This window comes from Bos mutus, chromosome 14 (genome assembly GCF_027580195.1).
Source record: "Bos mutus isolate GX-2022 chromosome 14, NWIPB_WYAK_1.1, whole genome shotgun sequence".
In the NCBI taxonomy this organism is placed as follows: domain Eukaryota; kingdom Metazoa; phylum Chordata; class Mammalia; order Artiodactyla; family Bovidae; genus Bos; species Bos mutus.
The window spans coordinates 17,445,727-17,460,493 of NC_091630.1; the positions used below are offsets into that span (position 1 = coordinate 17,445,727).

The window sequence follows — 14,767 nt, forward strand, 5'->3', positions numbered from 1 at the left end:
GATCCTCCCAACCCATGGATCAAACCCACGTCGCTGCGTCACAGGCAAATTCTTTACCCCTGAGCCATCTGGGAAACCCACCTCACTTAATTCTCACAACATTACAAAAGCTAGTATTCATATTTTACTAAGGAAGCTACAGCTCAGAGAGCCATAACCTACTGAAGATAATCTACTAAAAGATGCCCTTTGTGAAACATACTTTTACATGAGATCATTGTTTCTTAAATTTTGGCATCCATGGGATGGTCCAAAGCAGCCTCCTTCAAACACAGACTCTTGAAATTAACTCTTACTTTGTAACCAAATTCTATATTCCACTCTACAGTGCATTTTTATTAGTTTTACTATTATTATAAAAGGATATTCTGTCTGTTTCATTACCTGTACAACTAGTTACTGAGAGAGATCCTCTTACATTTTATAAAACTGAAACCAAAGTATCTGTCAGACAGTTTTCTCTATCTTGGTGTCGCAATGTTTTAAAAGCCTAGACTTAATAAGTCACTGCAGATGGCAGTTCTTTTTTCACTGCTTTATCATCCATATAATAATGAATCACTGAGAGGGATGCTCAGAATGCTTCCAAAGCAGCCAAGAAATATATCAGTTTTAGCCTTCTATTACAAGGAATTTTGATAAGTGTTTTTTTCTTGATAATAGTTCTTATATATTGGACTAGAGTGGTTGCTTTTCCAGTGTGCAAGGGGACAGCCTCTAAATAATAATCATCAAAGGCCTTTTTCAGTGACAAGACAACAATATAGTTGTTCTTTACTTTTGTGGGTCTTGCTATTTATAAACTGAACCAGGATTCTCAAAGGACTCATTTTCACTACAACCAGTTTTCTTAACACAACTCTCAAAACTTCATTTCAGTGCAGTGATCTTGAAATATATATATAAAGTTGCATTCACAGTTTTATCTTACATTTGTTGATTGGAAAATATTTAGCCTTAGAAATGTATTTGCTGTATAAGCCAACTTTGAACCATTCTTTGAAAGTTAACAATGATTTCATTAATCTTACCCATATTTTTACTCCCCTATTGTGACATCTCTTTTTTACTCCATGAGGAAAAGTCATTTCCAAACATTGACCAATATCTTTTTCTCTTTAGCTAAGTGTGTGTGAAGCAGCAAGTTTTCAGATTTCAGCAAGCTTCATATGTCATTAAAAATTTGTCTTAAAAAAATGAGTCCTCTGATTATTGAATTTTTTATCGTTTGAAAAATGTTCTGTTGAGCACATTAAGAAAATCCAAAGCTTAACTTTGATGTAATCTCAATGATTATTGTAGTGTATTTTAGCATATTCTTGAAGAATTAGGTTTCTTATAATTTTCTACTGTATATTTGGCTCCATCTAGATATATAACCCTACTTTTTTCCCACAAGTATTACCTTCATCTCTTTAAAATTTATATACTATGTTGAAAATCGCCACTAGATACTTTACCATCAAGTATAAAGTAGACCTTCATAACATACCATATCATTGATATACCAGCGTAGACCAATAAAATAGCCAAATCACTAAAGTCAGTTCTGTCATTTAGTGATAGGATAAAGAACCTCAGTTGATCAGGCAATTTCTCAAGTATATATTGCATACACTAAAATTTATCATTTGATAGTATCTATTGGTGATGGCATTTTTTAATTGAGGTATAATTTATAGATAACATTAGTTTCAGGTATACAACATAATGCGGTTTCCCAGATGGCTCAGTGGTAAAGAATCTACCTATCAGTGCAGGAGATACAGGTTTGATCCCTGGGTCAGGAAGATCCCCTGGAGGAGGAAATGGAAACCTGGTCTGGTATTCTTGCCTGGAAAAATCCCATGGATAGAGGAGCTTGGTAGGATGCAGTCCATGGGGTCGCAAAGAATCAGACATAACTGAGCATGCAGGCATGCATACAACATAATGATTAGATACTTATATATATTTTGCAAAATGTTCCCCAAAATGTCTGGTCAACATCTGTCACCAGACAGTTATAAATTTTTTTTCTTGTGATAAGAACTAAGATCTCCTTTCTTAGCAACTTTCAGCTATACAATACAGTATCAGTTATAGTCACCCTGCTATACATTACATCCATATGACTTATTTTGTAACTGGAAGTTTGTAACTTTTGACCCCCTTCACTCATTTATTTCCCCAGGACTTCCCTGGTTGCTCAGACAGTAAGGTGTCTGCCCCCAATGTGGGAGACCTGGGTTCGATCCCTGGGTGGGGAAGATCCCGTGGAGAAGGAAATGGCAACCCACTCCAGTACTCTTGCCTGGAAAATTCCATGAACTGAGGCGCTTGATAGGCTGCAGTCCAGAGGGTTGCAAAGAGTGGGACAGGACCGAGCAGCTTCACTTTCACTTTCCCTTTCACTCATTTTCCCCCACCCCTCCGCCCCCGCCTCTGACAGCTGCCAGTCTATTCTCTGTATCTGTGTATTTGGTTTTGTGTTTTGGATTTTGGGCTTCCACATATAAGTGAGGTCATACAGTGTTTATATTTCTCTGTCCAACTTATTTCATTTAGCACCAGGGATACTCATGTTGTCACAAATGGCAAGGTTTCCTTCTTATGTAGTAAAGCTGAATAATATTCAACTGTGTATATAGACGCCACATTTTCTTCATCTTTTCATCTATCGATGGACACTTAAGTTGTTTCCATTTCTTGGCTATTATAAATATTGTTGCAGTGAATGTGGGAGTGCATGTATCTTTTTGTTAGTCTTTTAATTTTCTTCAGATAAAATGCTTAGAAATGGAATTGCTGAATCATATGGTAATTTCTGTTTTTAATTTTTTAAGGAACCTCCACACTATTTTCCATAGTGGCTAGACCGATTTGCTTTCCCACCAGCAGTGCCCAGGGGTTCTCTTTTCTTAACAATACTTGCTGTTTCTTATCTTTTTTATAATAACCTCTATTTGCTTTTCCCTGACGATTAGTAATGCTGAGTACCTTGTCATTTGCCTATTGGCCCTCTGTTTGCCTTCTTTGGAAAAAAATGCCTACTTAGACTTTCTGCCCACTTTTTAATCAGATTTTTTTTTTTTTTTTGCTATTAAGTGGTATGAGTTTTTTGTATATTGTATTTTAGGTATTACCCTCTTGTCAGATACGTAATTTGCAAATATCTTCTCTGACGATGGCGCTTTTTTAACTCTTTTTCTCCCCTTTTCTTTTTCTTTTTTTGGATTGAGTACAAATATGGCCTTTTCTGAGATATGTACATGGTTTCATGGGAATTACTTGTTTTATGAGTTCTGCCTTCTAAAATGATTCTTAAACTGATATTGAAGGAAGTTTCAAGCAATATGTAAATTTTTCTTGATTGATACAATATTATTCCTAACAAAGACATCTATTATTATGTAAGTTTTAGGTGAGGGGGAAAAAAATCTGATGATTTCCCTTGAAAAAAGTTCCAAGTTTTCATCATGAAAAATTTTCATACGCAAAAGTAAAGAGACTAGTATAACAAACTCTGTGTGTCTTTCACACATCTTTAGTAATTATTGATGTCCTGTTACCCTTGTTACATCTGTTCCTCTTACCACTTTTTGTTAATCCTCATTGTTTTTCTAGAGTATTCCAAAGGAAGTCCCAGACATCCTTTTATTTCACCCATTAATAGTTCAGTAAACATTGCTATGGCTTCCCCAGTGGCTCAGGGGTAAAGAGCCACCTGCAGTGCAGGAGACTTAGAGACGTGGGTTCAATCCCTGGATCTGGAGGATAACTGGAGGAAAAAGTGGCAACCCACTCCATTATTCTTGCCGGGAAAATACCATGGACAGAGGAGCATGACGGGCTATGGTCCATAGGGTTGCAAAAAATTGGACTTGACTGAGTGACTGAATACACACACATATATACAAGCATTGCCAACAAGTAAATATTTTTAAACGTAAGTTTAATATCTTTATTACAGCCCACAAAATGAACAAAAATTCCTTACTATCATATAATAGTCTATATTTAATTCTTCCTATTGTCTCAAAAGTACTCTTTTAGAGTTGGTTTGTTTCAGTCAGGAGCACACTGAGGTCCACACGTACACTTGATTAATACGGTTCTTAACTCTCTTTTAGTCTGTAACAGTCCGCTATCTCCTTTTTCTCCCCTATGTCATTTATCTGATGAAGAAATTAGATCATTTGACCTATAGAATTTCCTATATTCTGGCTCACTTTATCCTTATAATGTTGTTTAACATTACCCTCTATCCTCCATATTTTCTGTAATCTAGTAAGTAGTTGTTATGGAAGCTTGATTAGATTTTAGTTGCTTTTTTCCTTCTTGTAAAGAAAGCTTCCAAAGTGACACGGTAGTCTTCCTGTTATATCAATGGGAGGCACATGACATCTGCTTATTTCACTCTGAGCAGTATTTACATGGATCAGGTCATCATCATCAAGTTCTCCTTTTACACATTGGTTTTAGCATTCATTGATTTGTGCAGTTTGTCAGCAAGGTCCTCAATGCACAGAAATTAAAATCAGTGATTTATTTTTCACTAAGAGGGAAGAGGCAGCTTTCATTTACTGAGCAATTTCTATGTGCCAGAAATTTTGCTTGGCAGTTTTCCTACATTCTTTCATTTGTCCTTCCCCAAATTTTGTGCATTCTGTTATCATCATTATAGTTTAATAGATAAGTGTTTTGGTAGTTGCTCCATTGTGTCCAGCTCTTTGCGACCCCATGGACTATATCCCACCAGTCTCCTCTGTCCATGGAATTCTCCAGGCAAGAAATACTGGAGTGAGTTGTCATTCCTTCTCCAGGGGATCTTCTCGATCCAGGGACTGAACGTGAGTCTCCCGCTTTACAGGCAGATTATTTACCATCTAAGCTACTGCAAATAGAGAAATCATATAGCTAATAAATGACCTAGTTGAACTCGTTTTAGGAAGAATTTTTACAGAAAAAATTAATTCTTATATATATTAAGAAAATATTAATTCTTATTTACATTAAGAAGTAGATAAGATAGATTAGGACTTCCCTGGTGGCTCAGATGCTAAAGAATCCGCCTGCAATGTGGAAGACCCGGATTCAATCCTTGGGTCAGGAAGATCCCCTGGAGGAGGGCATGACAACCCACTCCAGTATTCTTGCCTGGAGAATCTGCATGGACAGAGGAACCTACTGGGCTTTAATCCATGATGTTGCACAGAGTCAGACACGACTGAAGTGGCTAATCAGCAGCAAGATAGATTAAATATAAAGACCAAATTGAATGAAAACATCTATAGCATTTGTAGTACTATCAGTAAATGATGTCAGTGTCACATAAGCTAGGTACCTCCTCTGTCCCAGTTATGGTCCATTGGAGTCCAACAAATAATTTATTTCAGTCTTAAATATCCCTTTAATGGACTAAAAATGTAAGCTATATGGTACTTCATTTTATAGAAAGTCCTGATGTCTGCCAAGTAACATTTTTATAAAATGAAAACTATATCATAAAACATTTTCTAATAGTGAAGCATGCAAAGCACTGCAGTGTTGATGAGAGAAATCTTGAAATTTCGTCTACGAGTCTTTAAACATCATTTGTCTTCCTCGTTTGGAGTTAGTCTTGTCCAGAGCAAGTTGATGTCTATATAACCTCCCAAAGTCCTTTCTAGTCCTGTGATTCTCACACTAATGAATTCAAACAGAGAAGGATTATTAGGCCAAAACTCAGAGTATCTTCAGAGCCAGCATGTAGGAAAAGTTACAAAATACAGATGTCTGTCAGGGATGAGGTCCAAAGGGAGAAAGAAGCAGGCCAAGAGTCAGAAATAGATATGTTGTTGTACTCCCCCCACTACACACACACACACAAAATGTTTTGAATTTGGCCTTTAGCCAAAAGAATTTTTTTTTGATACTTAAATCAAACTATTAGGCCATAATATTCAGTTGAGGTACAATACAGTCCTGTGGTTGAGGATATATAGTTGGGAAAAAATTATAGTTCATTCCATTCAAGGAAATACAGACCAACTCTCAGTTCCTCAGACCTGTGCCAGATTGTACTTTTTAGAGAATCTGCAATCCTGTGTTTTTCCTTCAGGAGTAAAATCATTCCGATGGTCTTTGGAATTAGCAGTATTTGTATATTGAAAATTACAAATGAAAATAAAAATCTTTAAAATATTGTTTAACTATATAACATATGACAGAAATGTTTACGCTATTTAACCCTGTAAGTAAGCTGTTCTTTATCTTATATGGAAACATTTCTAAAATTACTACCATTTATTTTAATTGTTACTGAATTTTTAAGAAGTGGTTGTATTGGGGAATATAAAAGAATTTGTTCTTTGTGGTTTTTTACTTTTTTGAGAGTGACGTGTTCCAAAAATACTCTTTTCCCTTGGGCAGCAGGGTCAGAGGAAGAGGATTCTGTAGGGAACACCCAAGAAGGTGCTTGGTCATTCTGTGTGGATGGAAAAACTGTTTTGTGGGCACAGCTTGTTGCTGGGTTGTTGTTGTTTTTCTTTTTAATCCCACCCATACTATTTGTTCATTTTCTATTTTACATTTTTTTTCTTTCCATGAATCTCAAGAGAAAAATTTGTCCCATAAAGTCTGTGATGTACCCCTAAGCAACAAATTAGGTGTCTGTGGCTTTTATTCTAGTCTATGATGTGTTGTGAATGTAACTAAATTGTCTAAAAAGCATTCCCCAAACTCATCTTTTCCACATTACATTCTTTCTACATGATGATTTGCTTAACAGGACATAGGTCACCACCAAATAACGGTGGTCAGTACAGCCAGAAATTCTATCTGCAGATTTATGAAGAAAGAGCCAGTCATTCCAGCCCAGGAAATTTGCCTCTCTGTAGATTTTCTGAGATGATTTTGCAAGACTTAGAAAATTATAGATAACTATGAGAGACTTCTTTGTTCCCTTAGCCACCTGAAACCTGAAAACAAACCAGCTGAACAGAGCTGTGGTTTGGTATGTTCAGTTGGTATGTAAATAGACATATTTTCTAACACCCTGTGGCTGTTGTTAATGGTAAATCGGAAAAGTATAAGGTTAAGAGTGATTGGCACTGAACTACTACTGTAAGTCGTCATTTCAGGCAAATTTGACATGACATGAAATAAGGAAAGAATCACAGTCAGTGTCAAAGCCATTCATGTTTCCTTCTAAGGGTATAAATCACCTGTGTGCCTGATTGCTTTCCTTTTGCATGTATGTCACTTTGGGACTGTAGTTTTGAGGTGGCCATTTGCAAGCATGAGCTATACAGTTTGCTCATTTTTGCTGCATCAGATTTGAACATATATTTGAAATTCCAAATAGTCTTATGTGTTGTGAACAAAATTTAGCTGTATACCTAATGATAAAAGAAGAATTAATACTTGCTGATTTTCAAGTTTATATGATTTTCAAGTCAAATCTTACCCATTTTTTAAAAATGATTTCTGCCAATGACCTGTCATCTCTTGTCAACTAGATTTTGTGTATGTTTGAAATATGACAGTTCACATTTTATTTAATGATATGTGTTTTGTATTCAGTCATAATATTTTGGTAGAGAAGGGTAAAGAAGACTTTAAATGGAATCCTGAAAAGATGAAATATATCTTGTGTACATGTGAATTTTTATTATTTTTATATTTATAGTGACCTTTTATACATTGTTCATTTCTTGACCTCCAGGTGGTATACTCTGTCTCCACCCAGGATGGGAAAGTTGCCCTTCCTTAGGACACCTTGGGCCTGTTTTTATTACTGACTCCTTCCTTCACATTGGGCTTCTTGAGGGCATTTGTATGTTTATCTTTGCTCTCCAGTGCCTAACATAGTACTTAGTGAAAGCTGACTGTGACTGAGTGAAACTTTAAATGAAATAGAGTAAAAAAAAAAAAATAGAGTAAGCTTAGCTTAATGTATTGAGACTGTCTCCTGAAAGGGAATTGCCAAAGTAAGGCCCTGCCTGCATATTTGTTGTAGTCTGGGTTCTGTATGCTGTTGTCATGATTGGTTTGGTAGATCTGTGAAGCCTCCTGAATGAACAGGCTGAAGACAAGGAGACCCTTGTAATATTTCTGCTAAGAGGATTAAACAGAGTATAGAAGCTGGTGAAAGTGTTAGTCACTCATTCATGTCTGACTCTTTGCTACCCCATGGACTGTAGACTGCCAGGCTCTGTCCATTGAATTCTCCAGATAAGAATACGAGAATGGGTAGCCTATCCCTTCTCCAGGGGAACTTCCGAACCCAGGGATTGAACCCAGGTCTCCCAAATTGCAGGCAGATTCTTTACAGCCTAAGCCTGCACAGAAGAGTTAGGGATTTACATAGGTACACAAGCTGGAGTTGTATACACACAGATATACACAGATAACTATAAGAAAAGGTACTGTTGTTAAGTGCCAGTAAGAAGAGTTTAAGTCATATGTCTTTGGGGAATTCTGAAGAGAAATCACTTCTAACTTTGATTATTAGAGAAGAGTTTTTTGTTTTGTTTCTCTAGAAAAAAGACAAAAAGTTTTGAAAGATGAATGAGATTTCAAGAAGCACTGATGGAGACAAACTAATGACAGCTAAGGTGGTATGTGGTATAAAAGTAGGAGGTTAGGTTGAGGAGATAGGAAAGGGCCAGAATTGGAGCATAGTTCTTTAGGAATGTTAATGGAATTTGTGCAGAATTTCATTTTCACCACATTGAGATTTCTTTCCTTAGGACATTTAATCCAGAATACCAGAGCTCAACCAAGGTTACTGTTTTGAAAACTGTATTGTACAGCCCTCCCTTTACACAGGGCTTGATTATATACAGGCTTGGTTTTTTAAATTCTTCATACTTTTTCTTCTTTTTTCTTCCAGCTATCTGCCTACAAATAATTCTTCCCATCCTACCTCCATGCAGAGTTAAAATCACGAGTCACTCTTGAATACTTATTAGCAGTTCTATAAAAGATCTGGTGAAAAGATAGCATGGAGTTATGGACTTAAGCTTTGAAAAGATAAACTTTCCCATGGATAAATAGTTAATCCACATTAATTTGGACTGTAAAGATAGATTAAAATTTACCAGCAAAGAATGGAGTAATTCTGTGAAAATTTTTTTCTTAATCATACTTTAAATCATTTCTGGCAATAGCGGTACTTAACTATTTATGTATTACTTGTTTGTAAGTTCTGTGAAGTCACGAACCACATCTCTCTCTCTTTCTGGCCATTTGATCCCTGGCTTGCCCTTAACATAGAAACAATACATATTCGGTGAATAAATTAAGAATCGATCAGTTCAGTTCAGTCGCTCAGCCGTGTCCGACTCTTTGTGACCCCATGAACCACAGCATACCAGGCCTCCCTGTCCATCACCAACTCCTGGAGTTTACCCACACTCATGTCCATTGTGTCAGTGATGACATCCAGCCATCTCATTGTCTGTCGTCCCCTTCTCATCCTGCCCCCAGTCCCTCCCAGCATCAGGGTCTTTTCCAATGAATCAGCTCTCTGCATCAGGTGGCCAAAGTATTGGAGTGTCAGCTTCAACATCAGTCCCTCCAGTGAACACCCAGGACTGATCTGCTTTAGGATGGACTGGTTGGATCTCCTTGCAGTCCAAGGGACTTTCAAGAGCCTTCTCCAACACCACAGTTCAAAAGCATCCATTCTTCGGTGCTCAGCTTTCTTTATAGTCCAACTCTCACATCCATACTTGACTACTGGAAAAACCATAGCCTTGACTAGACAGACTTTTGTTGGCAAAGTAATGTCTCTCCTTTTTAATATGCTGTCTGCTGCTGCTGCTAAGTCACTTCAGTCGTGTCCGACTCTGTGCGACCCCATAGATGGCAGCCCACCAGGCTTCCCCGTCCCTGGGATTCTCCAGGCAAGAATACTGGAGTGGGTTGCCATTTCCTTCTCCAATGCATGAAAGTGAAAAGTGAAAGTGAAGTCGCTCAGTTGTGTCGGACTCTAGCGACCCCATGGACTCCAGCCCACCAGGCTCCTCTGTCTATGGGATTTTCCAGGTAAAAGTACTGGAGTGGGGTGCCATTGCCTCCTCCAAATATGCTGTCTAGGTTGGTCATAACTTTCCTTCTAAGGAGTAAGCGTCTTTTAATTTCATGGCTGCAATCACCATCCACAGTGATTTTGAAGCCCAGAAACATAAAGTCAGCCACTGTTTCCACTGTTTCCCCATCTATTTGCCATGAAGTGATGGGACCAGATGCCATGATCTTCATTTTCTGAATGTTGAGCTTTAAGCCAACTTGTTCACTCTCCTCTTTCACTTTCATCAAGAGGCTTTTTAGTTCCTCTTCACTTTATGCCATAAGGGTGGTATCATCTGCATATCTGAGATTATTGATATTTCTCCCGGCAATCTTGATTCCAGCTTGTGCTTCTTCCAGCTCAGCGTTTCTCATGATACATTCTGCATATAAGTTAAATAAGCAAGGTGACAACATACAGCTTTGACGTACTCCTTTTTCTATTTTTTGGAAAATAGGAACTAGTCTGTTGTTCCATGTCCAGTTCTAACTGTTGCTTCCTGACCTGCATACAGGTTTCTCAAGAGGCAGGTCAGGTGGTCTGGTATTTCCATCTCTTTCAGAATTTTCCACAGTTTATTGTGATCCACAGAGTCAAAGGCTTTGGCATAGTCAGTAAAGCAGAAGTAGATGTTGTTCTGGAACTCTCTTGCTTTTTTGACAATCCAGCAGATGTTGGCAATTTGATCTCTAGTTCCTCTGCCCTTTCTAAAATTAAGAATACTTATAAGCTAATTAATCTCACTTGTACACATCCATTTACATATATGTATGATATGTGTGATACATATGAAACTGTATACTAAATAAAGTATGTGAACAAGTGAGTGAAAGTCATTCAGCCCTTTGAAAGTCGCAAAAAGTCGCTGACTGTTTGCAACTCCATGGACTGTAGCCTGCCAGGCTCCTCTGTCCATGGAATTCTTGAAGTCAGAATACTGGAGTGGGTAGCTGTTCCTTCTCCAGATCTTCCCAACCCAGGGATCGAACCCAGGTCTCCCACACTGCAGGCAGATTCTTTACTGTCTGAGCCAAAAATACTAGAGTGGGTAGTCAATCCCTTCTCTAGGGGATCTTCTCGACCCAGGAATCGAACCTGGGTCCCCTGTATTGCAGGTGGAGTCTTTACCAGCTGAGCTACCAGGGAAGCCCTAAATAAACTATAAATATACTCAAAATTGTGAAGGGTTTGAGCTCTACCGCATTTGCAAGTTAACAGCTTAGCCTGCCAGAGTCCCTTGGATGCTTGTAGAACATATGGGAGTGCTGGATCAGAGGTGAAGGACAGTTTATTACCTACAACAGTGTGTCTGCATATGTGCCAGCTCTCCAAGCCTCTGTTCCCTTAAGGGTGATGAAGAGAGCCAGGTGATACTTAAACACATAGTGGGTTACATTACAAGATTGGAACCCTGAACTTTGGGAAACTGAATCCTTTGAAATGCTCCCATTAGCATGCCTGCCCTTTGTAGAGAGACACTGTCTCTGTCTTCTGTAGCTGTTTGCTATGCATGTGAACTTGAAAAGATGATCTTGAGCAAAGATAATGCCTTTTTTCTAAGATATGTGGGAATGTGATAGACCTATGGAGGAGTATTTCTTAAGAGACGTATACTCTAAAGGGCCTCTATGAGGGCAACACTGTTCATCTAATCAAGGAATCAACAAACCATAGCCTGCCCATCAAATGCAGCCTACCACCTGATTTTGTAAATAAAAATTTATTGGAACACAGACATACTCATTTAGATATTGTTTACATACTGCAGTATTGTTGTTCAGTTGCTAAGTCATACCTGACTCTTTGCAGCCCCATGGACTGCAGCACTCCCTGCCATCACCAATTCCCAGAGCTTGCTCAAACTCATGACCATAGAGGCAGCAATGCCATCCAACCATCTCATCCTCTTTCATCCTCTTCTCCTTCTGCCTTCTATCTTTCCCAGCATCAGGGTCTTTTCCAGTGAGTTCGCTCTTCACATCAGGTGGCCAAAGTATTGGAGTTTCCGCTTCAGCATCAGTCCTTCCAATGAATATTCAGGGTTGGTTTCCTTTAGGATTGACTGATTTGATCTCCTTGCTGTCCACAGTCTTCTCCAGCACCACAGTTTGAAAGCATCAATTCTTTGGTGCTCATCTTTCTTTATGGTATCCGTACATGACTATCAGAAAAACCATAATTTTGAATGTACAGATCTCTGTCAGCAAAGTAATGTCTCTACTTTTTAATATGCTGTCTAGGTTAGTCATAGCTTTTCTTCCAAGGAGCAAGCGTCTTTTAATTTCATGGCTGCAGTCACTGTCTGCAATAATTTTGGAACCCTAGAAAAGGAGGTCTGTCAGTGTTTCCTTTTTTTCCCCATCTATTTGCCATGAAGTGATGGGATCCTACTAGTTTTTTGAATTTTGAGTTTTAAGCCAACTTTTTCACTCTCCTCTTTCACCTTCATCAAGAGGCTCTTTAGTTCCTCTTTGCTTTCTGCCATTAGAGTGGTATCATCTGCGTATCTGAAGTTATTGATACTTCTCCCGGAAATCTTGATCCCAGCTTGTGATTCATCCAGCCCCACATTTCACATGTACTCTACATATAAGTTAAATAAGCAGGGTGACAGTATACAGCCTTGACCTACTCCTTTCCCAATTTTAAACCAGTCTGTTGTTCTATATCTGGTTCTAACTCTTGCTTCTTGACCTACGCACAGGCTTCTCAACAGGCAGGTAAAGTGGTCTGTTATTCCCATTTCTTTCAGAATTTTTCACAGTTTGTTGTGATCCACCTGCTGCAGTAGGCAGTCAAGTAGTTGCCACACAGAACGTATCATGCAGAAAGCCTCCAGTGTTTGCCATCATCTGTTTAGCCTTTTATAGAACAGTTTTGTTGACCTCTTGATCTAAACATTTAACTTGATGACAAGCCTTCATAAGACATTTCAGGCTTGCTTTTGGTTCTAAACTATTTGTATTTTTTTTTTCAGTTATTCTGTGATCCCAACTGGCTTCTTCCCAATTATTAAAGATTACTGTCTGTTGGAAAAGGAAATGGCAACCCACTCCAGTATTCTTGCTGAGAAAATCCCATGGACAAAGGAGCCTGGTGGCCTGTAGTTCATGAGGTTGCAAAGAGTCAGACATGACTGAGTGAGCACACTCTGCACTATAGTTTTTCTTATTACAAAGGGCTGTTAAGAACAATTATCAATAATTACTGTATTCTTAACTCTTTTAGTTTTAAAAACAGTCTTATAGCAGAGTATCACTGTACAAGTATTTGGTTTGTAAGCATTGCTTATTTGTCAGGTTACATGCTTTCAAACCTGTGACACAACCAAGTAACTAACATATGGGAATCAATGTAAATAAGTGAATGAGCTCCCTGGATTCTAGAATCCTACACTCCCAGCTCTGTAGCTTTTGATTGAGAACCTTAGCAAGTTGTTCAACCCTTCATTTTCCTCATCTGTAAAATGGGTATACTCTTCTAACTTAATTACCATTCAGATTGAATAAAATAATGAAAATCTTGGCACACAGTATGCACTTTAAAATATAAACTCTCTTCCTAAAATGTAAAGTAAAAAATCAAGTCCTGTATTTATATATACTTTAGAATTTTAAAGAGCTAGAGTAGTCTTATTCCTTATTCCTCCTTATTCCACATCTTCCGAATTTGTTACCAGTAAGAGTATTGAGGCTCAGATTAGTTATGTTACTTCAACTCAAGGTGACAAAACTAGTTTGCAACTGAATTTAGGTTAGAATTAAGTCCCCCTGAGTCCAGCTAGTCTGTTTCTTGGTTCTCTGTTCTTTGCAGCCAATTAAGCTGACTGTGCTCTTTTCCCCATGGGGGCCCAGTGTGCAGTGGCTGCAGACAGGAGCCTCCTGGGTAGTGTATGCAACCTGTTACCTGTATATGTTGCCCTAAGGGACCTTGGAAACAACTCTTTCTAGTGGGCATTCATGAGTGGCCTGCTGTCCCCAGTCTATCCCTGGGTTGGGAAGATCCCCTGGAGAAGGAAATGGCAACTACTCCAGTACCCTTGCCTGGAAAATCTCATGGACAAAGGAGCCCGGTAGGCTACAGTCCATGGGGTCGCAATGACTCGGATACGACTGAGAAACTTCACTTTCAGGTCAGAGTCCCAATTACTGTTCTTTACAATAGACCATGTACATTTGACTATTCCATCCAGTGAGTGAAATACCTGAACAATTAGAGCTGAGACTAGAACACTATAGTGAGTTTATGGTTCGTAGCCTCATTAAAAGAAAACCATAAAATAGTAAAGTTGCCCTTGGTCCAAGTTAGTTTTGACTCAGAAGTTCTTAATATATTTTTATTATTTGTCTTTGTGGAAAATATTATATTGAAAGATGTCATATTACACACCTGCATTTGCTTGAAACTTGGTAGCTTGATAAATTGATAAGATAACTGGGTCATATGTTAAGTTTTTTGAAAAACCAACCCAAACATAGATCCTAATAAAAGAATGTTACACATTTCCTTTTAAAGGCTGAAAAAGTATTTCTCAGGACTCTTAAATTACCATATTCTGATACCAAGGGAAAATAAAATCTGGACTTAGAGTCTTGTTTGTACTTAGAGGGTTTTCCGGACAGGAAGGCAGTCTTGATACAATGCAGTAAGCCAGAATACCAGTGGGGCATTACAGGTGAAAAATCTGCAGCTGTACCCCTTCACCACGATGTATTACAACTGTACGCT

The 14,767-nt window shown here is 38.2% G+C and overlaps 1 protein-coding gene and 1 non-coding gene across 9 annotated transcripts in view; both read left to right on the forward strand.

Annotated features, from left to right (window-relative positions):
* Positions 1–14,767, forward strand: part of VPS13B (vacuolar protein sorting 13 homolog B) — an 805,186-nt gene that overhangs the window by 663,561 nt on the left and 126,858 nt on the right. The window lies entirely within an intron of this gene.
* Positions 13,847–13,981, forward strand: LOC138990843 (small nucleolar RNA SNORA70). Its single transcript, XR_011466954.1, has one exon. It is a non-coding gene; the product is annotated as a small nucleolar RNA SNORA70 (small nucleolar RNA).